We start from the raw sequence: 27,074 nt of genomic DNA, 5'->3' as shown, positions 1-27,074 counted from the left end.
ATGTATAATATCTGCTAGTTTTGATGAGGTCCCCGTAACCGGACTCCAAAGTTCCCGAACGTTCGTATTGCCCCGGGACCCTAAATCAGTGAGTAATAACATAGAAATCTGGTGAGAATGGACCAAATCAGCGAATTTTGATGAGGTCCCCGTAACCGGTCCCCGGAGTCCGCGTAATGTTTGTATCGCTATGGGACTCAAAATCAGTGAGTAATAGCATAGAAAAGTGGCCAAAATGGACGAGATCTTCGAGTTTTGTTGAGGTCCCCGTAACCGGTCCCCGGAGTTCGCGGAACGTTCGGATAACCCCGAGACCCAAAAATCTATGATTAGTATCATATAAAACTGGCCAGAATGGACCAGATTTGCGAGTTTTGATGAGTTCCTTGTAACCGGTCCTCAGAGTTCGTGGAACGTTCGGATCGCCCGGGGACACAAAATCAGTAAGTAATAGCATACAAAACTGGCCAGAATGTATAAAATCTGCGAGTTTTGATGAGGTTCTCGTAACCGGACCCAGGAGTTCCCCAAACATTTGTAGCGCCCTGGGACCCAAACAGAGTGAGTAATAGAATGCAAAATTGTCCGGAATGGACCAAATCTGCGAGTTTTGACGAGGTCCACGTAAGCGGACACCAATGTTCCCCGAACGTTCATATCCCCCAGGACCCAAAATCAGTGAGTAATAGCATAGAAAATTGGTCAGAATGGACGAAATCTTCAAGTTTTGACGAGTTCCCTGTAGCCGGTCCCCGAAGTTCACGGAACATTCGGATCGCCCCGGGACCCAAAATTAGTGAGTAGTGTAATACAAAACTAGCCACAATGGAGATAATCTGCGAGTTTTGACAAGTTCCCCGTAACCGGTCCATTGAGTTCGCGGTACGTTCAGATCGCCCCGGGACCCAAAATCAGTGAGTAATAGCATACAAAACTGGCCAGAATGTATAAAATCTGCGAGTTTTGACGAGGTCTCTGTAACCGGACACCAAAGTTCCCTAAACGATCGTATCGGCTTGGGACCCAAACAGAGTGAGCATAGAAAACATGCCAAATTGGACCAAATCTGCGAGTTTTAACGAGGTCGCCGTAACCGGTCTTCGCGGAAGGTCGTATCACCCGCGGACTCAAAATTACCGAGTAATAGCATAGAAAACTGCGAGAACGGACAAAATCTGCGAGTTATGACGAGTTCCCTGTAACCGGTCCCTAGAGTTCGCGGAACGCTCGGATTGCCTTGGGACCCAAAATCAGTGATTAATAGCAAACAAAACTGGCAGAATGTATAATATGTGCGAGTTTTGATGAGGTCCCCATAACCGGACTCCAAAGTTCCCCGAACGTTCGTATCGCCCCGGGACCCAAAAATTATGAGTAATAGCATGGAAAGTTGGTCAGAAAGGACCAAATCAGCGAGTTTTGACGAGGTCCTCGTAACCGCTCATCGGAGTTCGAGGAACGTTCATATCGCACCGGGACCCAAAATCTATGAGTAATAGCATAGAAAATTGGACAGAATAGACCAAATCTGCCAGTTATGATGAGCTCCTCGTAACCGGTCCGTGGAGTTCGCAGAACGTTTGGATAGCCCCGAGACCCGAAATGAGTGAGTAATATTATACAAAACTAGCAAGAATGGACCAAATCTATTAATTTAACGATGTCTCCGTAGCCGCTCCCCGGAGTTCGTGGAACGTTCGTATCACCTCGGGACACAAAATCACTCAATAATAGCCACTACTAGAAAAAGTATCATTAACGACGAGGGAAAAAAACTTTTGGTCGTTAAAAGCTGAGTGAATCTCGCACGGTGAAAATCAGGCTACCAGATAGATGAAACAAGCGTCGAATACTCTGCCTAGAAGAGCCCGTGGGTGTGGTCGTTATTGACCCAATCACCTCTCCATTAATATCCTCACCTTCGTAATCGATCTGACCCTCTCTCGTTTCATCTCCCACATGGCCTGCTGCCTCTCTCTCTCTCTCATCTCTCGTCTTCCACGCGATCTGCCGCCACGAGCATCACCTCAACCTTCGGTTATGCGCCTCGTCCACCCTGCTTCCGAGATACAGCACATACATATCATTCTCATCCATGTCCATCGGGAGGAACAAGCCAAGAAGGAGAGGTACTGGCTAACCCTAGATCGAAATTCCAGGTGGTGTAAGGGATACGGATGAGGAAGATGGATAAGCGGCGGGTGCAGGGTCCGGGTATTTTTGCGTGAAGTAGGATCTGCGTGACGAGATAGAGATGCATCAACAAGGAATGCCCGACCCTGAAGATGATGTTGTATATTCCTTGCTGCAGATTTGTGTGGAAGAACAGAATTGTAGTACAAGCTCTTCCTGACATGTTTTTATTTTATGATCCTTCTCCAATTAAGGTATTTTAGGAATATGCCAACCGCTTAAGTTGTTTTGTATAGAGAAGATGATTCTGCGTAGGTCTGGTTGTTCTTGAATCAACTGGTGCTGATTTGGTTCCTTTAATTTCAACAGGTTTGAATACCACGGTCAGCAAAATCCGTTTGACAGTCGTAATTTTCGCTGGACTGGAAAAATGTACTAAGTTCATTCTGAACTTTAAGTTCAGAGAAGAAGGTATTTGTTTCCTGCAGACAGTGATGCCAATGCGTGAGCTATCATTTATGACCAAATTAGTCTATAATATACTCACGACAGGTTAACTTTACATTCTCTAGGGTGTAGGCTCGCTGTATAATAGTCAATACATTCTATTTATTTGGTCATGCAAATTTATTGTGCATATGCAGATGAATTGGTAAAAGAAAACAACCAGTTTGATTCCTGCCCCAAACTGGCCAAAGCAGCTCCCTGCACAAAGCTAGCATCAAGATAATTCATTCTAGGCTGAAGCAACACGCATGTACACAGCTCCTGATTGATCTTTGCTTTGATCGATCCTCACGGCTGGTAACGTACTAATACACACGTACACACACAAAAAAACTGGGTGTATTGCAAGTTTGCAACTAGCTTGTATCGAGTTTCTTTATTTCTACTCGTATTTAATGTTTACAAATATTGCGCATGCGTATATATTATAGTTAGGACTAACAGAAGCTTACCTACTCGGTTACAAGTTCTAATCCTATTATACTAGGTGATTGTTGTTTGTAGAACTAGAATATAACGCCACGCATGCCGTCGTTATTTCCAACATATTATTTCTGAACTTTATAGCTGCAGTAAAGAAGAAAAAATTGGCACAACTGTGGTTTCTTGTTTGACTGTATCTGCCAGTTGCTCCCGGCAGTAGGTGCTCTTGTCTGATTTTAATAAGAGTCACGGATATTTGCATTTGAATTCAGTTATGATCATTCATATTAGTATATATCGATGCTCTCTGTGTCTATAGTCATAAAGGCCTTCTAATTTTGTTCTGTTTTGTCGGTCAGGGTATATGCAAGCAGTTCCTTTTAGTATTTACTTTGCAACAATGTCTATTTTGAGTGAAGTGGTTAGATATGACTTCGTCCATCCTCACTTTGCAGGTACTTAGGTAAACATGAACCTGGTGGTTGGCAAGTTTTATTTTCGAATGATGAAGCCATGTAGAAAAGTGACTCATCGAATCAGCATGACCATGTAGCTTGGCTTTGGTGTGGGAATTAGATCCAGAGTGTCAAAAAATAAGCAAAGCGTCGTCTTATGCATGCTCAAGTAAGTTGTTCTCATATACCGATTTTAACTGCCTTTATACCTTTTGACAATTTGTTTACGTGGACTGACATTCATAAATTATTTAAAGTTTTGTACGAATGATGGTCCACCTTAATATACCAAAGCATGAGAAGGTATCGTAATTGATGAAGAATAAAACAACGATGGTGCCCCTTGATGGAAGATTAATAAATATTATCTTTTATAGTTTGGTTTCCCAATTAGATTTGTGCAAGTAGATTGGTCATGTAAGAAGTGCTTTTGACTCAAATTTCTTAAATGGTATTGTAATTCTAGAATTGTATGCTCGAATTTTGTAAATTTACCAGATTTCATTAATAAAAGAGGCTATGATCCTTTCAATATTCAGATTCATTTGTTTCCTAAGTAATGTGGATAATATTCAAACGTTGGATGCTGCACAAAGTTGTCCCTAATGATTCTTTAGGTGGCTGAACGGAGATGGTATAAAAATATTAGCAATCATAAATGTGGTCGCTAATACTACAATTGTCGTTGTTATTGCCTCACACGCAACGACCACAGACCATCCCGTCGTTATAAAAATAACGACCGGAAAAGGTATGTCGTCGTTATCACCTTTAACGACGGAGCCTACTACGACCATTAGATTGTGGTTGTTAAAGGTTTTTAACGACCACAATGTGAGTTTTAACGACGACATAGACCGTCGTTATATACTGTTTTCCTAGTAGTGAGCATAGAAGACTGGCTAGAACGGAAAATCTGCGAGTATTGATGAGTTCCCCGTAACCGGTCCCAAGAGTTCGTGGAATGGTCGGATCGCCCCTGCACCCAAAATCAGTGAGTAATAGCATACAAAACTGGCAAGAATTTGTAATATCGGCGAATTTTGATGAGGTCCCGGTAACCGTAATAGCATGGAAAACTCGTCACAATGGACCAAATCAGCAGGTTTTGAACCAAAATTAGTGAGTAATAGCATGGAAAATTGGTCAGAATTGACCAAATCTGCGAGTTTTGACGAGGTCCCCATAACCGGTCCCCGAAGTTCCTGGAACGTTCGTATGGCCCCGGGACCCAAAATCTATGAGTAATAGCACAGAAAACTGGCTAGAATGGACCGAATATGCGAGTTTTGATGAGGTCCCCGTAACCGGTCCTTGGAGATCGCAGAATGTTCGGATCGCCGCGGGACCCGAAATCAGTTGGGAAAAACTGGCCAGAATGGACTAAATCTGTTGGGGAACATAGTAAATTCAAAATTTTCATACGCCATACAAGGATCTATCTACGGAGAGACCAGCAACGAGGAAGGGAAAAGAGCATCTTCATACCTTTGAAGATCGCTAAGCGGAAGCGTTACTATGAATGCGGTTGATGGAGTTGTACTCGTAGCGATTCAGATCGCGGTGGACTCCGATCTATGTGCCGAACCACGACACCTCCGCGTTCAACACACGTGCAGCCCGGTGACTGATGTCAGCTGTGTTTCCCTGGCAACGGTGCCAAGAATAGTCGTGTCGACGACACCAGGAATCCTTCTGCTGCGGCTATGCCTTAAGGGACTTCCTACGCAAATATACAAAGGATTTCCCCCGTGGCCTTGGAACCTTGCGTTGGTGTTCCCTCGAAGCGGAAAGGGTGATGTAGCACAACGGTGGTAAGTATTTCCCTTAGTTTGAGAACCAAGGTATCAATCCAGTGGAGGAGTATCACAAGATCCTGCACAAACACAAAAGCTTGCTCCCAACGCTATGAAGGGTTGTCAATCCCTTATAGATTGTTCGCCAAGTGAGAACTGAAAGCAACAAAGTAACAAAGCAAAGTAAAAGCGAAAGTGGAAACGATAGATGTGAATAGACCCGGGGGCCATAGTGTTTCCTAGTGGCTTATCTCATGAAAGCAAGTAGACGGTGGGTGAACAAATTACTGTCGAGCAACTGATAGAACCGCACAAAGTCGTGACGTCATCTATGGCAATGATTATATCTATAGGCATCACGTCCAAAACAAGTAGACCGATACTGTCTGCATCTACTACTATTACTCCACACGTCGACCGCTATCCAGCATGCATCTAGTGTATTAAGTCCAAACGAACAGAGTAACGCCTTAAGCAAGATGACATGATGTAGATGTACAATCTCATATCAACGACAAAGCCCATCTTGTTACCCTTGATGGCAACTACTTAATGTGTGCCTTGCTGTCCCTACTGTCACTGGGAAAGGTCACCACATGGTAGAACCCAAAACAAAGTACTTCTCCCATTGCAAGAATCATAGATCTAGTTGGCCAAACAAAACCCAAGACTCGGAGAGACTTACAAGGATATCAAATCATGCATATAAGAAATCAGCAAAGACTCAAATATATATCATAGATAATCTGATCACAAATCCACAATTCATCGGATCTCGACAAACACACCGCCAAAGAAGATTACATCGGATAGATCTCCATGAAGATCATGGAGAACTTTGTATTGAAGATCCAAGAGAGAGAAGAAGCCATCTAGCTACTAACTACGGAACCGTAGGTCTGAAGTGAACTACGCGCGAGTCATTGGAGGGGCGATGATGATGATGAAGAAGCCCTCCAACTCCAAAGTCCCCTCCGACAGGGCGCCCGGAAGGGTCTCCAGATGAGATCTCGCGGAAACGGAAGTTTGCGGCGGCAGAAAAGTATTTTCGAGGCTCCCCTAATTTTTTGATGTATTTTTGGGTATATATAGGCCAAAGATCTAGGTCAGGGGGCGGCCAAGGAGGCCACAAGCCCTGCCACCGCCGCCTCCCCCTGGTGGCGGAGTGAGGGCTTGTGGGCTCCGTGGAGCCCTCCTGGCTTGGCCCACAACCCCCTGATCTTCTTCCGTTCGGGAAAAAATTATTTCGGGGATTTTATTCCGTTTGGACTCCGTTCCAAAATCAGATCTGAAAAGAACCAAAAACACAGAAAAAACAGGAACTGGCACTTGGCACTGAATTAATAAGTTAGTCCCAAAAAAGATATAAAAGGTAAATAAAACATCCAAGGATGACAAGATAACATCATGAAAACACCAAAAATTATAGATACGTTTGAGACGTATCAAGCATCCCCAAGCTTAACTCCTGCTCGTCCTCGAGTAGGGAAGTGATAAAGAATGAATTTTTGATGCTTTCATGCTACCTAGCATAGATGTACTTTGTAACTCCTCTTACGTAATGTGAATGTTCACATCTATTAGATTCAAAACAATACTTTGCTATTGACGTGGAAACAATAATAATTCAAGCAAACTAGCAAGATAATCATGAACTTTCAAAATAACAAGGCCAAAAGAAAGTTATCCCTACAAAAGCATACAGTCTGGCTATGCTCTATCATCATTGCACAACGAATTTAAATCATGCACAACCCCGTTATTGGCCAAGTAATTGTTTCACACCTTTACTTTCTCAAACCTTTTCAACTCTCACGCAATACATGAGCGTGAGCCATGGTTATAGCACTATAGATGGTGTGGAGTGTGGTGGACGTTGCAAGACAAAAAAGGAGAAGATAGTCACATTAACTAGGCATATCAATGAGCCGTGGAGATGCTCATCAATAGATATCAATGTGAATGAGTAGGGATTGCCATACAAATGATGCACTAGAGCTACGAGTATGTGAAAGCTCTTAAAGAAAACAAGTGGGTGTGCATCCAACTTGCTTGCTCACGAAGACCTACGGCAATTTTGAGGAAGCCTATCATTGAAATATACAAGCCAAGTTATATAATGAAAATTTCCCACTAGTTATATGGTGATGACAAAACGAGAGACTCTCAATCATGAAGATCATGGTGCTTAATATGCACAAGTGTGGAAAAAGTGGTAGCGTTGTCCCTTCTATCTTTTTCTCTCCTTTTTTTGGTGGGCTCTTTGGCCTCTTTTTTTATTTATTTTTGTGGGCTTCTTTGGCCTCTTTTGTTTCCTCACATGGGACAGTGCTCCATTAATGATGATCATCACACTTTCAACTTAAAACATAGAGCAACTATGACTCTATATGGAATGCCTTCGGTAGTGTACCGTGGCATTGATCTAGCATGACATAGACATTAATGGAAACATCATGCTAGCTATCTTACGATCATGCAATGGCAATGTAGACGTGGTCGCACATGTCATGGTGGTAGTTGCATGGCAATATATCTCGGAATGACTTTGAAAAAGGCATAGTAGGTAGGTATGGTGGCTGTTTTCAGGGAGGCTAATGGTGGGTTTTGTGCACATGCGAAAGTTGCACGACACTAAGAAGATAGTTATGGTGGAAGGTGAAAGTGCATCTAAACCATGGACTCAACATTAGTCATGAAGAACTCATATATTTGTCGCAAAAGTTTTATTAGTAATCGAAACAAAGCATTCAACGCATACTCCTAGGGGAAGGGTTGGTAGGTATAAACCATCGCGCGATCCCGACCGCCACCCAAAGGATGACAATCAATAGACTAATCATGCTCAGATTTCTTCACATAGCGGTTCACCATACGTGCATGCTACGGGAATCACTAACTTCAACACAAGTATTTCTAGATCTACAACACCTTACTAGCATGACTTCAATATTACCATAACCACAACTCAAAACTAATTGAGATGAATCAAACTTCTCTAACTATTCAATGCACATAAAGGTGGAAGTTTTCGTATCCCTTTGGATAACTACCCCTTTTGAGACTACTTTCAAAGCATAGATCAACTTCCAAGCCACGCGCCGCTGCGCTCTAAAAGATATATGTGAAGCACATAGAGCAAAAGTATCTAGCTCAAAAGATATAAGTGAAGCACATGTGAGTTGAATTGTCTACCAAAAGATATAAGTGAAGCTCGACAAAATCACAGTGAGTGTATGTCTCTCTCTCTAGGTGTGAAGCAAGGATGATTTTGACACAACAAAAATAAAAGACTCCTACGATACAAGACGCTCCAAGCAAAAACACATAACATGTGGTGAACAAAAATATAGCCCCAAGTAACATTACCGATGGATTGAAGACGAGAGAGGGGATGCCTTCCCGGGGCATCCCCAAGCTTAGGCTTTTAAGGCATCCTTGAATCTCTTGGGGTGCCTTGGGCATCCCCAAGCTTGAGCTCTTGCCACTCTTTATCTCTTTGTCCAAAAGAACTTCACCCAAAACTTGAAAACTTCACAACACGAAACTTAAACAAAAGCTCGTGATAACATTAGTATGAGAAAGCAAACCACCACTTCCTTAGGTACTGTAGAAAACTTAAATTCTACTTATTCTGATGTTGAGTTACTGTATTTTCAATCTTCCATGGCTAATACCCCACGATACTATCCATAGTTTCATCAAAATAAGCAACCAACACAACAAAAACAGAATCTGTTAACAGAAGACCAGTCTGTAGCAATCAGTATATTTTGTATACCTGTGGTACTTAAACAATTCTGAGAACTTACGGAAGTCTGAAGAATTTGCGTAGAAATCATCATAAAAAAGAATCAACTCAAAATCTCTTACATAAAAAAAGATAAAATTCTTTTCGTGAGTACAAAGTTTCTGTCTTCAGCATGACCAAACGATCATCCCCAAGACTAATCATAACGGTTTTGCTTGGCACAAACGCAAAAAGGAACATGAAAAACACAATAGTAACAAAATTATGAAAGTGTGGAAAACAGAAAATAGAAAGAAAAAGCATAGATTCATTGGGTTGCCTCCCAACAAGCGCTTTTGTTTAACGCCCATAGCTAGGTGAAAGGTGATGAAATCACGTATAGTCATCTTTGGTGCTCAGACCATAAGTAGCCCTCATCATAGATTTATAAGGCAATCTTATTTTCTTTCTAGGAAAGTGCTCCATGCCCTTCTTCAAAGGAAATTGAAATCTAATATTCCCTTCCTTCATATCGATGATACCACCAATAGTCCTTAGGAAAGGTCTACCAAGAATAATGGGACATGAAGGATTGCAATCTATGTCAAGTACAATGAAATCCAAAGGTACATAGTTCTTATTTGCAACAATAAGAACATCATCGATCCTTCCCATGGGTTTCTTGACAGTAGAATCCGCAAGATGCAAATTAAGAGAACACTCTTCAATCTCATGAAAACCAAGAATATCAGAAAAAGACCGTGGAATCGCGAAAACACTACCACCCAAATCACACAAAGCATTGCACTCATAGTTTTTGATCTTGATTTTGATAGTAGGTTCCCACTCATCATGAAGTTTTCTAGGTATAGAGACTTCTAATTGAGCTTCTCTTCAAGAGATTTCATCATAGCATCTACGATATGCGCGGTAAAGGCTTTGCTTTGGCTATAATCATGTGGAGAGTTTGCAATGGAATGCATCAAAGAAATGCATTCAAACAAGGAGCAATTGTCATAATTGAATTCCTTGAAATCCAAAGTGGGAGTTTTATTACTACCCAAAATTTTGACTTCTTCTACTCCACTCTCCACACCTTTATCATCAAGATGGGTGGACTCCGAATCATTGGGGCGTTTTTCAACCAAAGTCGATTCATATCCAGCCCCTCCATAAATAGGTTTCACTCGCGAAAACAAAGATTCAAGAGGAGACACACCAAGCACTTTAAGATCTTCGTGATTTGCATCACTAGAACGCACCCTTTTAAACCATTCATGCCTAGCGCGAATTTGGGCGGTTCTTTCTTTGCTCTCATTCATGGAGACACACATAGCTTACAAAGTTTCATCCAAGTTGACCTTCGGAGGAGCGCATATAACTTTCAAAGCATCAATATCACAAGACATCCTATCAACGCTCTTAGCCAAATCGTCAATTTTGAGTAGTTTTTCCTCTATGGACGCATTGAAAATCTTTTTAGAGTTGATGAACTCTTTGATATTACTCTCTAAATCATAGGGTAATTTGTTGTCATTTTCATAAGTGTTGTTGTAGGAATTGCCATAATTGTTAGAGGAGTTACTAGGAAAAGGCCTAGAAACATAGTTTCCTCTAAAAGCATTGTTGTTGCCAAAATTGTTCCTACCAACAAAATTCACGTCCAAACTAGCATTGCTACTCTCAATCAAAGAAGGTAGTGGCATGTCATTAGGATCTATGGTAGCGTTTCTACTAGCAACCAAATTCATCAACTCGTCCATCTTAGCACTAAGCGAGTTAATTTCTTCTATAGCGTGCACCTTTTTGCTAGCAGTCGACCTTTCAGTGTGCCACTGAGAGTAGTTGGTCATGATATTTTCTAGGAGTTTTTGGCGTCTCCTAACGTGATTTCCATGAACGTTCCACCTGTGGCGGAGTCCAAGATATTGCGAGAAGCGAAATTCAAGGCAGCGTGAAAGATTTGTGTAATCATCCACAAACTCAAGCCATGAGCGGGACAATTTCTAATCATAAGCTTCATCCTCTCCCAAGATTGTGCAACGTGTTCATGATCAAGTTGCTTGAAATTCATGATATCGTTACGTAAGGAGATGATCTTAGCCGACGGAAAATACTTGGATATGTAAGCATCTTTGCACTTATCCCAAGAATCGATACAATTTTTAGGCAAAGAAGAAAACCAAGTTTTTGCACGATCTCGCAACGAGAAAGGAAAAAGTTTCAACTTAATCACGTCATTATCCACATCTCTTTTCTTTTGCATATCACAAAGCTCAATGAAGGTATTGAGATGGGATGCGGCATCTTCACTAGGAAGGCCAGAGAATTGCTCTTTCATAACAAGATTCGACAAAGCTGCGTTGATTTCATACGATTCCGCACTAGTGGCGGGAGCAATCGGAGTACTAATAAAATCATTATTATTAGTGCTTGATAAGTCGCAAAGTTTGGTGTTTTCAGCCATGATGACTTCAACAAACAAACAAGCACACAAGCAAGCAAGAAAAACGGCAAAGGGAAACGACAAAGGCAAAAGAAAATAGCGAAGGAGAAAGGCAAATGAAAACGGCAAATGTGAAGTGGGGGAGAGGAAAACGAGAGGCAACTAGCAACAAAAGTAAATGCAAGAGATGAGTTTGTGAGACCTACTTGGATAGATCTTGATCTCTCCTCCCCGGCAACGGCGCCAGAAATACTTCTGATCTCAGCTGTGCTTCCCTGGCAATGACACCAAGAATAGTCGTGTCGACGGCACCAAGAATCCTTCTGCTGCGACTATGCCTTAAGGGACTTCCTAGGGAAATATGCAAAGGGTTTCCCCCGTGGCCTCGGAGCCTTGCATTGGTGTTCCCTCGAAGCAGAAAGGGTGATGTAGCACAGCGGTGGTAAGTATTTCCCTCAGTTTGAGAACCAAGGTATCAATCTAGTGGAGGAGTATCACAAGATCCTGCACAAACACAAAAAGCTTGCTCCCAACGGTATGAAGGGGTTGTCAATCCCTTATAGATTGTTCCCCAAGTGAGAACTGAAAGCAACAAAGTAACAAAGCAAAGTAAAAGCAAAAGTGGAAACGATAGATGTGAATAGACCCGGGGGCTTCTCTCATGAAAGCAAGTAGATGGTGGGTGAACAAATTACTGTCGAGCAATTGACAGAACCGCGCAAAGTCGTGACGTCATCTATGGCAATGATTATATCTATAGGCATCACGTCCAAAACAAGTAGACCGATACTGTCTGCATCTACTACTATTACTCCACACGTCGACCGCTATCCAGCATGCATCTAGTGTATTAAGTCCAAACGAACAGAGTAACGCCTTAAGCAAGATGACATGATGTAGATGGACAATCTCATATCAACGACAGAGCCCATCTTGTTACCCTTGATGGCAACTACTTAATGTGTGCCTTGCTGCCCCTACTGTCACTGGGAAAGGTCACCACATGGTAGAACCCAAAACCAAGCACTTCTCCCATTGCAAGAATCATAGATCTAGTTGGCCAAACAAAACCCAAGACTCGGAGAGACTTACAAGGATATCAAATCATGCATATAAGAAATCAACAAAGACTCAAATATATATCATAGATAATCTGATCACAAATCCACAATTCATCGGATCTCGACAAACACACCGCCAAAGAAGATTACATCGGATAGATCTCCATGAAGATCATGGAGAACTTTGTATTGAAGAACCAAGAGAGAGAAGAAGCCATCTAGCGACTAACTACGGACCCGTAGGTCTGAAGTGAACTACTCACGAGTCATTGGAGGGGCGATGATGATGATGAAGAAGCCCTCCAACTCCAAAGTCCCCTCCGACAGGGCGCCCGGAAGGGTCTCCAGATGAGATCTCGCGGAAACGGAAGTTTGCGTCGGCGGAAAAGTATTTTCGAGGCTCCCCTAATTTTTTGCTATATTTTAGGGAATATATAGGCCAAAGATCTAGGTCAGGGGGCTGCCAGGGGGGCCACAATCCCTGCCACCGCCGCCTCCCCCCTGGTGGCAGAGTGGGGGCTTGTTGGCTCCCTGGAGCCCTCCTGGCTTGGCCCACAGGCCCCCTGATCTTCTTCCGTTCGGGAAAAAATCATTTTGGGGATTTTATTCCGTTTGGACTCCGTGGAACTCTGACAGGGCTTGGCCAAGCACCGCGGAGGACGAGGATGGAGAGAGGTAGGGTTGCGCCGAGAGAGGGAGAAGTTTCGTCTCTTGAATCAGCCCCAATACCCCGGGTATTTGTAGGAGGAGAGGGAGGAGGGTGCCCCACCTCTAGGGTTCCCAACCTAGGGGTGGTTGTAGCCCCATCTGGCGTCAGGAGGTGGAGGCCAGGGCATGGAGAGGAGCGCTGGCGCGCCAGGTGGGTCTGGGCCCCCATCTGTGCTAGGGCTGCCCCCCTCCACCTCTCCTGCGCCTTGGGCCTAGGTGGGAGGTGCACCATCCCACTCTCGGCTGGTTTCCTTCCTCATTTTGGCCCATGATGGCCTTTGGGGCTGGTGGCCCTTCCCGGTGGACCACCGGAACCCTTCTGGTGGTCCCGGTACGTTACCGGTGATGCATGAAACATTTACGGTGTCCAAAATCTCACTTCCTATATATAAATCTTTAACTCCAGACCTTTTCGGAGCTCCTCGCGATGTCCAGGATCTCATTCGGGACTCCGAACAACCTTAGGTAACCACGCACACTATTTCCCTATAACCCTGGCATCATCGAACCTTAAGTGTGTAGACCTTACGGGTTCGGGAAGCATGCAGACATGACCGAGACACCTCTCCGGCCAATAACCAATAGCGGGGTCTCGATATCCATGTTGGCTCCCACACGTTCCACGATGATCTCATCGGATGAACCACGATGTGAAGGATTCAATCAATCCCGTATGCAATTCCCTTTGTCTATCGGTATGATACTTGACCGAGATTCAATCGTCGGTATCCCTGTACCTTGTTCAATCTCGTTACCAGAAAGTCTCTTTACTCGTTCCGTAGCACATCATCCCATGACTAACTCCATAGTCACATTCAGCTCATTATGATGATGTTCTACCGAGTTGGCCCAGAGATACCTCTCCGTCATACGGAGTGACAAATCCCGGTCTTGATTCGTACCAACTCAACAGACACTTTCGGAGATACCCGTAATGTATCTTTATAGTCATGCATTTACATTGTGACGTTTGATACACCCAAATCACTTCTATGGTATCCGGAAGTTGCACAATATGACGGTCCAAGGAAATGATACTTCACATTAGAAAAGATTTAGCAGATGAATAACACGATCTAGTGCTATGCTTAGGATTGGGTCTTGTCCATCACATCATTCTCCTAATGATGTGATCCCGTTATCAACGACATCCAATGTCCATGATCAGGAAACCATGATCATTTGTTGATCAACGAGCTAGCCAACTAGAGGCTTACTAGGGACATATTGTGATCTATATATTCACACATGTATTACTTTTTCTGGTTCATACAATTATAGCATGAATAATAGACAATTATCATGAACAAGGAAATATAATAATAACTACTTTATTATTGCCTCTAGGGCATATTTCCAACACCTGTCACCGGTCCCCGGAGTTCGTAGAACGTTCGTATCACCCCGGGACACAAAATCACTCAGTAATAGCATAGAAAACTGGCTAGAACGGACAAAATCTATGATATTTGACGAGGTCCCCGTAACCATTCTCCAAAGTCCGCGAACCTTTCGTATCGCCCCGGGACCCAAAATCATTGAGTAATAGCATAGAAAACTAGCTAGAATGAAAGAAATCTTTGAGTTTTGACGAGGTCCCCGTAACAGTCCCCGAAGTTCGCGGAACGTTCGGATCTCACCGGGAACCAAAATCAGTGAGTAATATCATACAAAATTGGCCACAATGTATAAAATCTGTGAGTTTTGATGAGGTCCCCAAAACCGGACCCAGGAGTTCCCCGAATATTTGTAGTGCCCCGGGACCCAAACACAATGAGTAATATCATACAAAACTAGCATGAATGGACCAAATCTGCGAGTTTTGATCAGGTCACCGTAATCGGTACCTGGAGTTTGCGAAACGTTCGGATAGCCTCGGGACCCGAAATCAGTGAGTAATATCATACAAAACTGGCCAAAACGGACCAAATCTACGAGTTTTGGTGAGGTCCCCGTAACAGTTCCCCGTACCCGGTCCCCGGAGTTTGCGGAACGTTCATATCACCCCGGGACACAAAACCACTCACTTATAGCATAGAAAACTGGCCAGAACGGACAAAATCTGCGAGTTTTGATGATTTACCCATAATTGGTCTCCACAGTTCGCGGAACGTTCGGATCGCCCCGGGACCCAAACACAATGAGTAATAGCATGCAAAACTGGCCAGAATGGGCCAAATCTGCGATTTTTGATGAGGTCCCCGTAATCGGTCCCCCGAGTACGCGAAATATTCGTATCGCCCAGGATCCAAAATCAATGAGTCATAACATAGAAAAGTGGCCAGAATGGACGAAATCTTCGAGTTTTGAGGAGGTCCCCGTAGCGGGACAAGAAAGTTTCGCGAACGCTCGAATAGGCCTGTGACCCAAACACAGTGAGTAATGGCATGTAAAACTGGCCAGAATGGACCAAATGTGCGAGTTTTGACGAGGTCCCTGTAACCGGACACCAAAGTTCGCCGAATGTTCGTGTCACCCCGGGACCCAAAATCAGTGAGTAATAGCATACAAAACTGGCCAGAATGGCCGAATCTTCGAGTTTTGATGAGGTCTCCGTAACCGGTCCCCGAAGTCCGCGGAATGTTTGGATCGCCTCGGGACCCAAAATTTGTGAGCAATATCATACAAAACAGGCTAGAATGGACAAAATCTGCGAGTTTTGACAAGTTCCCCGTAACTGGTGCCCAGAGTTCGCGGAACGTTCATTTCACCCACAGACCCAAAATCAGTGACTAATTGCATACAAAACTGGCCAGAATGTATAAATCTGCGAGTTTTTACGAAATCCCTGTAACCGGACCCACGAGTTCCCCGAATGTTTGTAGCGCCCCGGGATCCAAACAGAGTGAGTAACAGCATAATATACGAGTTTTGATGAGGTTCCCGTAATTGCTCCCTGTAACCGGACATCAATGTTCGCCGAACGTTCGTATCGCCCCGGGACCCAAAGTTAGTGAATAATAGCATAGAAAACTGGCCAGAATGGACGAAATCTTCGAGTTTTGACGAGGTCTGTGCAACCGGTTCGTGAAGTTCGCGGAATGTTTGGATTGGCCTCGGATCGAAAATTGGTGAGTAATATCATACAAAAAATACTAGAATGGACAAAATCTACGAGTGTTGACGAGTTCCCGTAACCGGTGCCCAGAGTTCGCGGAACATTCGGATCGCCCCAAGACTTAAAATGAGTGTGTAATAGCATAGAAAACTGGCCGAATATATAAAATCTGCGAGCTTTGACGAGGTCCCCGTGACCGGACCAACGAGTTCCCTGAACGTTTGTAGCGCCTCGGGACCCAAACAGAGTGAGTAATACCATAAAAAACTAGCAATAATGGAGCAAATCCGCGAGTTTTGATGAGGTCCACAAAACCGGACCCCGAAGTTCTCCGAATGTTCGTATAGCCCCGAGACCCAAAATCAGTGAGTAATAGCATGGAAAACCGGCCAGAATGGACCAAATCTTCGAGTTTTGACGAGGTCCCCATAACCGGTCCCCGGAGTTCATGCAACGTTCATATCGCCCCGGGACCCAAAATCAATGAGTAATAGCATAGAAAACTAGCCAGAATGGACCAAATCTTCGAGTTTTAACGAGGTCCACGTAACCGGTACCTGGAGTTCGCGGAACGCTCGGATAGCCCCGGGACCCGAAATGAGTGAGTAATATCATACAAAACAGGCCAGAATGGACCAAATCTGCGAGTTTTGACGAGGTCGCCTTAAACGGTCCATGGAGTTCGCGGAACGTTCGTATCACCCCGGGACTCAAAATCACTGAGTAATAGGAAAACTGGCCAGAACGGACAAAATCTGCGCGTTACGACGAGTTCCCCGTAAACGGTCCCTAGCGTTCGCGGAACGCTCAGATTGCCTCGGGACCCAAATTCACTGACTAACAACAAACAAAACCGGCCAGAATGTATAATATGTGCGAGTTTTGATGAGGTCCCCGTAACCGGACCCCAAAGTTCCTCGAACGTTCGTATTGCCGCGGGACCCAAAAACAGTGAGTAATAACATGGAAAACAAGTTAGAATGGACCAAATCAGCGAGTTTTGACGAGGTCCTCGTAACCGGTCCCCAGAGTTTGGGGAACGTTCATATCGCCCCTGATACGTCCCAAACGTATCAATAATTTCTGCTTGTTCCATGATCTTTTGGGTGACATTGTTATATGTTTTGCTACACTTTTATATCTTTTTACACATATTTGGACTAACGTACTAACTCAGTGCATCCAATGCCAGTTTTTGTCTGCTCATGTCTTTTTTGCAGGGGCTTTCACCCAAATTTCTAGAGCCCCAAAAATCCCGAGAAAATATATAAAAATCAGCATGACGGAAGCTTCCACATCATCGAAGATGGGCCAGAGGGGAGCCAGGGGCTGCCCAGGCAGCCACCCTGCGCGGCCTGTCCCCTGGCCGCTCCCACAGGCCGCCTGGGTGGGCTCCAGCTCCTCTGACGCTCTCCTTTGGCCCATATTTACTCCTCCAAGAGGAAACCCTTCCAGGATATCCAGAATTGCAAATTTCTCCATCTTTTCGCCGCCGCAGCACTTCCGAGATCGGGAGCGTCAGGAGACCTCTTCCCGGCACCCTGCCGGAGGGAGGATTGACCTCCAGGAGCTTCTCCACGACCATGGACGCTTCCCGGACGTGCCGTGCGTAGTCCTCCTTGGACCATGAGTCCATGACCAATAGCTATGTGATGTCTTCTCTCCAATCTTGTGCTTCAATGAATAGCCCTTGTGAGCTGCCCTACATGATCAAGGCATCTATGTAATTTTCCTGCTATTGCTATGTTCGGTTTCTTGGATCCGATGGATTATGAGATTATGTTCAGATTGTGATGAGTTATATATTTGGTTATCCTTTTATATTATGTTGTTAGGTAATTCAGGCATGTTCTCCATTTCTTTTTATTGCTTTGGCCGAAGTAGATTGTAACTCCAAGAGGGAGCGTCATGCATGATTGTGTGTTTATGCCCCGTGATGTCTAGCTTGAGTGATAGAAACATGAGACTAGGGGATGTGCTGTTGCCACCAGGGAGAAAACAACAGTGCTTGTGACCGCGGTTGCAAGGATTGTTTACCTTACGCATTTGATTTTACACTTTGGGTGGGGCTCGCAACTTAATACCAGCGAGATGTTTTGGATAGAAATATCTCAAGGTGGATGATTAGTAAGTAGATGCTGATGAATAAACGTTCTACTTGTCTTGGCGTACTGCCCATTACTATTGAGCCTCTAACTTTCAAGTAGCATAATTAGCATTGCGGTGCGCTCATAATTCTGTCAATTGGCCAACTGTTATTTGTTTACCCAAGCATAGTTGTTGATCATCTTTTGGGAGAGAGACATCACTAGATAACATCATGTGACTCCGGTCCATATCACCACCATTGCTTACACCTCCATCATTTACTACTTTCATTTACTTTTCCGTTGCAATCACTATCACTATTCCCGCTTGTGTTTTGATCCTTTGCAAACTACAAGGCCGGAGAGATATGAAAACCTCTATGTACTCGTTCGGAGCAAAAATATTTGTGTGTGTGGAGGTCCACGTCTTCTGCTAGCGCCAAGGCAGCAGACACCTACTTGTTGATCCTCGGAGTCCTCCTGGTTCGATAAACCTTACAGTCTCCGTGTATGGGAAACTTGCTGCTGACTGCATCTCCACCTTCCACTTGGGGTAACCAATGAGGGGCGAAAAGTATATTCATCAACTCGTCATCACCCAAACTCAATGAGGGGACCCAAACTCAATGAGTAATAGCATATAAAACTGGCAAAAATGGACCAAATCTGCGAGTTATGATAAGGTCCCCGTAACCAGTCCCTGGAGTTCGCAGAACGTTTGGATAGCCCCGTGACCCGAAATGAGTGAGTAGTATCATAGAAAACTGGCAAGAATGGACCAAATCTGTGAGTTTTGACGATGTCCCCGTAAGCGGTCCCCGGAGTTCGTGGAACATTCATATCACCTCGGGACACAAAATCACTGAATAATAGCATAGAAAACTGGCGAGAACGGAAAATCTGCGAGTTTTGACAAGTTCCCCGTAACCGGTCCGAAGAGTTCGCGGAATGTTCGGATCGCCCTCGGACCCAAAATCAGTGAGTAATAGCATACAAAACTGGTCACAATGGACCAAATCAGCGAGTTTTGATGAAGTCCCCGTAATCAGTCCCTGGAGAACGTGAAATGTTCGTATAGCCGAGGGACCCAAAATCATTGAGTAATAACATAGAAAACTTGCTAGAATGGAAGAAATCTTCGAGTTTTGACGAGCTCCCCGTAACATGTCGCCGTAGTTCGCGGAACGTTCGGATCGCCCCAGGACCCAAACTCAATGAGTATCATACAAAACTGGCTAGAATGGACAAAATCTGCGAGTTTTGACAAGTTCCCCGTAACTGGTCCCAAAGTTCACAAAATGTTCGGATCGCCCCGGGACCCTAAATCAGTAAGTAATAGCATACAAAACTGGCTAGAATGTATAAAATGTACGAGTTTTGATGATGTCCCCGTAACCAGACCCAGGAATTCACCGAATGTTTGCAACTCCCCGGGAACCAAACATAGTGAGTAAAACCATAGAATATTGGCAAGAATGGACCAAATCTGCGAGTTATGACGAGGTCCCCATAACCAAGCCTTAAGTTCCCCGAACATTCGTATCGCACGAGGACCCAAAATCAGTGAGTAATAGCATGGAAAACTAGCGAGAATTGTCCAAATCTGCGAGTTTTTACAAGGTCCCCGTATCCGAACACCGAAGTTCCCCGAACATTTGTATCGCCCCGGGACACAAAATCTGTGAGTAATAGCATGGAAAACTGGCTAGAAATGACCAAACCTGTGAGTTTTGACGAGGTCCCCGTAACCTGTCCCCGGAGTTCGTGGAACATTCGTACGGCCCGGAGACCCCAAATCTATGAGTAATAGCATATAAAACTAGCTAGAATGGACCAACTATGCGAGTTTTGATGAGGTCCCCGTAACCGGTCCCTGCAGATCGCAGAACGTTCGGATCGCCCCGGGACCCGAAATCAGTGAGTAATATCATACACAACTAGCCAGAATGGACTAAATCCGTTAGTTTATATGAGGTCCCTATAACCGGTCCCCGAAGTTCGTAGAAGGTTCGTATCACCCCGGGAAACAAAATCACTGAGAAATAAAATAGAAAACTAGCCAAAACGGACAAAATCTGTAAGTTTTGACGAGGTCCTCATAACCATTCCCTGGAGTCCGCGAACCTTTCGTATTGCCCCGGTACCCAAAATCAATGAGTAATAACATAGAAAACTGTCCAGAATAGATGAAATCTTAGAGTTTTGACGAGGTCCCCATAACGGTCCCCGGAGTTCGTGGAACGTTCGGATCGCCCTGGGACCCAAAATCAGTGAGTAATATCCTACAAAACTGGCCACAATGTATAAAATCTGCGAGTTTTGACGAGGTCCGCGAAACCGGACCGAGGAGTTCCCCGAACGTTTGTAGTGCCCCGGACCAAAACACAATGAGTAATAGCATACAAAACTAGCCTGAATGTACCAAATCTGCGAGTTCTGATGAGGTCCCCGGAATTGGTCCCTGGAGTTTGCGGAACATTCGGATAGCCTCGGGACCCGAAATCAGTGAGTAATATCATACAAAACTAGCCAGAATGGACCAAATATGCGAGTTTTGATGAGGTCCCCGTAACCAGTCCCCAAAATTCCCCGAACATTCGTATCGCCTCGGGACACAAAACCAGAGGGTAATAGCATGGAAAACTGGTCAGAATGGACCAACCCAGCGAGTTTTGATGACGTCCCTGTAACCGCTCCCCGGAGTACGCGAAACGTTCGTATCTCACCGGAATCTTCAAGTTTTGACGAGATCCCCGTAACGATCCCCGGAGTTTGCAGAACGTTCGATCGCCCCGGGACACAAACACAGTGAGTAATATCATACAAAACTGGCCAGAATGGACCAAATCAGTGAGTTTTGACAAGATCCTGCTACGGCAACAAAAGTCCTTCCTCGGTAGTGGTGCCAGAGATCCTTCTGTCGTCTCTTGAGCTTGCGTTGGTTTTTTCCCTTGAATAGGAAAGGGTGCTGCAGCACAGGAGCAATAAGTATTTCCCTCAGTTTGAGAACTAACGTATCAATCCATCAGGAGAATCTCGTCAAGTCCAGAGTACCTGCGCAAACACAAAAGAGCCTGCACCCAACACTTTAAAGGGTTGTCAATCCCTTCAAGATTGTTTGCAAAGTGAGATCTGAAGGCGGAAAGTGCAAAAAAGTAAAAAGTGCAAGGCTGAAAATATGGTGTGGAGTAGACCCGGGGGCCATAGTGTTCACTAGAGGCTTCTCTCAAAATAGAAAATATCACGGTGGGTAAACAAATTACTGTCGAGCAATTGATAGAACCGCGCAAAGTCATGACGATATCTAAGGCAATGATCATACATATAGGCATCACAGCCGTTACAAGTAGACCGATACTTTCTGCATCTACTACTATTACTCCACACATCGACCGCTATCCAACATGCATCTAGTGTATTGAGTTCATGACGAACAGAGTAACGCCTTAAGCAAGATGACATGATGTAGAGGGATAATTGATACGTCTCCATCGTATCTACTTTTCCCAACTCTTTTGCCCTTGTTTTCGACTATAATTTGCATGATTTGAATGGAACTAACCCGGACTGACGTTGTTTTCAGCAGAATTGCCATGGTGTTGTTTTTGGGCAGAAATGGAAGTTCTCGGAACGTCCTGAAAATTTACAGAGAATTTTTATGGAAAATATGAAAAATACCTGCGCAAAGATCCACCGGAGGGGATGGCCCAGTGGGCCACAAGCCCTGTTGCCGCGGCCACCCCCTTGGCCGCGGCAACCAAGCTTGTGGGGCCCACGTGGCTCTGCCGGCCCCAATCTCAGCTCTATAAATTCACTTTCGCCCAGAAAAAAAATCAGAAGAGAAGATTTCGTCGCGTTTGCGATACGGAGGCGCCGCCAAATCCTGTTCTTCATCTCGAGCACAGATCTGGAGTCCGTTTTGGGTTCCGGAGAGGGGAATTCGTCGCCATTGTCATCAACAACCTTCTCCCTCTCCAATTCCCTGAATCTCTTCATCGTTCGTGAGTAATCTATTCATAGGCTCGCTGGGCGGTGATGAGTAGGATGAGATCTATCATGTAATCGAGTTAGTTTTGACGGGGATTGATCCCTAGTATCCACTATGTTCCGAGATTGATGTTGCTACTACTTTGCCATGCTTAATGCTTGTCACTAGGGCCCGAGTGCCATGATTTCAGATCTGAAATTATTATGTTGTCACCAATATAGGTGTGTTTTAGATCCGATCTTGCAAGTTGTAGTTACCTACTTTGTGTTATGACCCAGCAACCCCAGACTGACAATAACCGGAACCACTCCCGGCAATGACCATAGTTTGAGGAGTTCATGTGTTCACCAAGTGCTAATGCGTTGTTCCGGTTCTTTATTAAAAGGAGAACCTTAATATCCCGTAGTATCCTTTTGGACCCCGCTGCCACGGGAGGGATGGACAATAGATGTCATGCAAGTTCTTTTCCCTAAGCACGTATGACTACACACGGAATGCATGCCTACATCACATTGACGAACGAGAGCTAGCCACATATCACTCCGTGTTATAACTGTTGCATGATGAATATCATCCAAACGAATCACCGACCCATTGCGTACGAGTTTGTCCCACTTCTGATGTTACTTGTTTTGCTCTGCTGTTGTTACTGCTGTTACTTGCTCTGCACTGCTCCTGTTCCTATTGTTGCTACTTTCTACTGCTGTTACTACCGTCGCTTGTTCTGCTGCTACTTGCTACCGCTGTCACCACTGTTGTTCCTTGCCACTGCTGTTACTCGTTACACTGCTGCTACCTGCTACAATTCTGGTTCGCTCGTAGTTGACGGGAAAAGACAATTTCCGTCAACAGGCAACTTCTGGCGCCATTGATACGACTGTTAGAAATAGTCTGCCGTGTTAACAGATCGTTTCTGACACCGTTGTTATCATACTACTTTGTTGCTGATACTTTGCTTGCAGATACTAACCTTTCAGGTGTGGTTGAATCTGATATATTCAGCTGCTAATACTCGAGAGTATTCTCTCACCTCCTAACTGGCATACCAACAAATTTGGGTCGAATACTCTACCCTCGAAAACTGTCGTGAACCCACGTGCTGGTGGGCCATTGCAAGACAATTGCTAATTGTTGAGAAACTCGGAGCAGTTCTGGCTGTGTTGTCGTGAAGGCATCAAGTCAGGGACTCGTCATAACAATTCTTCTAGTGTCGTTGCCGGGGACTGCTAAGCAACATTTTTCTGGCGCCGTTGCCGGGGAAGGTATTGCTATATTCTCTGAGTCACTTGGATTTATATCTGCTAATCACTATGAAGAATCTGAAGGATCCAAAAACCAAAATCTTGCCCTCAACTATGAGGGGAGGTAAGGAACTGCCATCTAGCTCTGCACTTGATTCACCTTCAGTTTTGAGTAAGTTTGCGACACCACCTCCTGCTAGAAATCATGATATGTCGCCTGTGCTTGATGATGCTTATGATGCTACTATGCCTGATACTGCTAGAGATGCTATGCCTGATACTGCTAGAGATGCTATGCCTGATACTCCTTTGCCTGATGATGCTAGAGATTCTATTTTGCCTGATGATGCTATGCTTGATACTTCTAGAGATACTACTTTGCCTGATGTGCCACTAGGGGTGTTCCTTGATGCTCATATTGCTAGAGTCACTGCCAATGCTCGTGACGCTTCTGAAACTGCCGATACTATTGAGATAGAACCTGCTTTTGCTCCTACTAGATCTAGCTCTCCTAGATATGAATTGCCTGATATACCTGAGGGTTACGTTATGGAGGGAGAGATAGCTGAGGATTTTCTTGCGTGTGATGCCTATGATGCTGAGAAATTACTTCTCAAGTGGAAGGAAAAATCTCTGAAAGCTAGGATGAAATACGACCCGAAGTTTGCCAGTTCACCTATCTTTATCACCGATAAGGATTATGAATTCTCTGTCGATCCTGAGATAATATCTCTAGTCGAATCTGATCCTTTCCACGATTATGAGTCTGAGACGGTCGTAGCCCATCTTACCAAACTTCACGATATAGCCACCCTTTTCACTAGTGAGGAGAAGAGCCGCCACTACTATATCCTTAAGCTGTTTCCTTTCTCTCTAAAGGATGACGCTAAAGCTTGGTTCGCTTCTCTTGCTCCTGGATGTGTGAGTAGTCCCAAGGATATGGTCTATTACTTCTGTGAGAAATATTTACCTGCCCATAAGAAGCAAGCTGCCTTGCAGGAAATATACAACTTTGCTCAACTCAAAGAAGAGAGTCTCCCGCAAGCTTGGGGGAGGCTCGTCCAGCTACATAATGCTTTGCCTGATCAACCTCTTAAGAAGAATGAGATACTTGATATCTCGTATAACGGACTTACCGATGCTTCTAGAGACCACCTAGATAGTTGTGCCGGTTGTGTTTTTAGGGAACGAACTGTCGAACAAGTTGAGACTCTACAGAATAACATCTTGATCAACGATAATGCTTGGACTATTCCCGAACCACCTCCTGAGCCAACTCCGAAGAAAAGGGGTATTCTATTCCTCAGTCCCGAAGATATGCAAGAAGCCAAGAAATCTATGCAAGAGAAAGGCATTAGATCTGAAGATGTCAAAAATCTACCACCTATCGAAGAGATCCATGGTCTCGATAACCCGATACAGGTAGTAGAAGTAAATTCTCTGCGTAGGTTTGATGAGAGTATTATTCCTTTTGATAAACCTGCTAGCCTATGCTTTGATGAATTTGACAACTTTGTTGCCAAACAACAGAGTTTCAATGATTATGTTAGCAGACATTTGGAACAAAGCACTCATATGCTTAGCCATTTAAGTGCTTGTGTAGACAGAAATGTCAATGATCTGAAGCTTCTGAGTAAACATGCCTCTATGATTACTACTCAGGTAGAACAAGTACTTAAAGCTCAGAATGACCTGCTGAATGAATTAAATGACAACTCTGTTAGAGTCATTACTAGAGGAGGCAAAATGACTCAGGAACCTTTGTATCCTGAAGGTCATTCTAAGAGAATTGATCAAGATTCTCAAGGAATTAATGCAGATGCACCCAGTCATCCTAAGGAGAAGAAGAAGGATGATAGAAACCTGCATGTTAGTTCACCAAATACTGTCACACCTGAAGAACCAAATTATATTTCTGTGTCTGATGCAGAAACACAATCTGGTGATGAACATGAACCTGGTGACAATATGGACAGTGATGTTCATAATAATGCTCAACCTAGCAATGATGAGGATGTGGAGATTGAACCTACGGTTAATCCTGATAACCCACAACCTAAGAGATACGATAAGAATGACTTTACTGCTAGGAAGCATGGTAAAGAAAGAGATCCATGGGTTCAGAGACCTATGCCCTTTTATCCTAAGCCATCCAAGAAAAAGGATGATGAGGATTTCGAGCGCTTTATTGAAATGATAAGACCCATCTTTCTGTAGATGCGGTTAGTTGATATGCTCAAAATGTCTCCGTATGCCAGGTACATGAAAGATATCATGACCAATAAACGGAAGATACCAGATCTTGAGATCTCCACCATGCTTGCCAATTACACTTTCAAGGGTGGAACTCCAAAGAAACTTGGTGATCCCGGATTGCCCACTATACCTTGCTCCATTAAAGGAAACTACGTAAGAACTGCCTTATGTGACCTTGGAGCCGGAGTTAGTGTTATGCCTCTCTCTCTTTATCGTAGACTTGAACTGGATAAGTTGACACCTACTAAAATTTCTCTGCAAATGGCCGAGAAATCAACTGCTCTCCCTGTTGGCATTTGTGAGGATGTGCCTGTTGTGGTTGCTAACACCACTATCTTAACAGACTTTGTTATCTTGGATATTCCCAAGGACGATGCCATGGCTGTCATCCTAGGAAGACCCTTTTTAAACACTTCAGGGCTGTTATAGATTGCAACAAAGGCAATGTCACTTTCCATGTCAACGGTAATGAGCATACCATGCACTTTCCGAAGAAACGATATCAAGTACATTGCATCAATGCTATCGAAAAAACTTCATCGGTTCTTATTGGGAGCTTTGAATGCCCTATTCCTCGTGTCAAGATGAAGTATAAATTGCTTGTTGGGGAGATTCCTATCCCCATTGAGGTGACTTAGTGGCTATTCGAAAATTCTCCTTTCTCTCTTGCGATTCGAGAAAGTTTTGTCATGAGGATTTGATCAACCCCATTGACGGATTTCTTTCGATGACCATGAAATGGATGAATGAAAGACTGACATACCTTTGTTTTAAGCTTTCATTTTCTGTTGCTTAGAAGAAAAATGATAGGTTTAGTTTAGTTTTTCCTGTTTTCTGTTTTAGCGTCCTGGAGAAAAATACCCCAAAAATAAAAGTTCTCCGATGGTCCTGAAAATCTAATATGATTTTTTCTGGAATTTTTGAAAAATACAGGGACACAGAGCTGGCCTGGGGGCCACCCCAGTGGGCCACAAAGCCTGGCACCGCGGGATACCCCCCTGGCCGCGGGGAGCAAGCTTGTGGGGCCCACAGGGGCCCCCCTCCACTCATTCCAGCTCCCATCCTCTTCTTCTTCCTCCAGAAAAAATTGTTTCGCAGCTCAAACCCGTGTTCTTGCTCATTTGGCTGTGATTTTCGATCTCCTTGCTCAAAGCATCATTCTCCGAACCGTTTTGGGGGAAATTG

The sequence above is a fragment of the Hordeum vulgare genome, chromosome 4H, assembly GCF_904849725.1.
Source record: "Hordeum vulgare subsp. vulgare chromosome 4H, MorexV3_pseudomolecules_assembly, whole genome shotgun sequence".
Classification (NCBI taxonomy): Eukaryota; Viridiplantae; Streptophyta; class Magnoliopsida; order Poales; family Poaceae; genus Hordeum; species Hordeum vulgare.
This window is presented reverse-complemented; position numbering follows the sequence as displayed.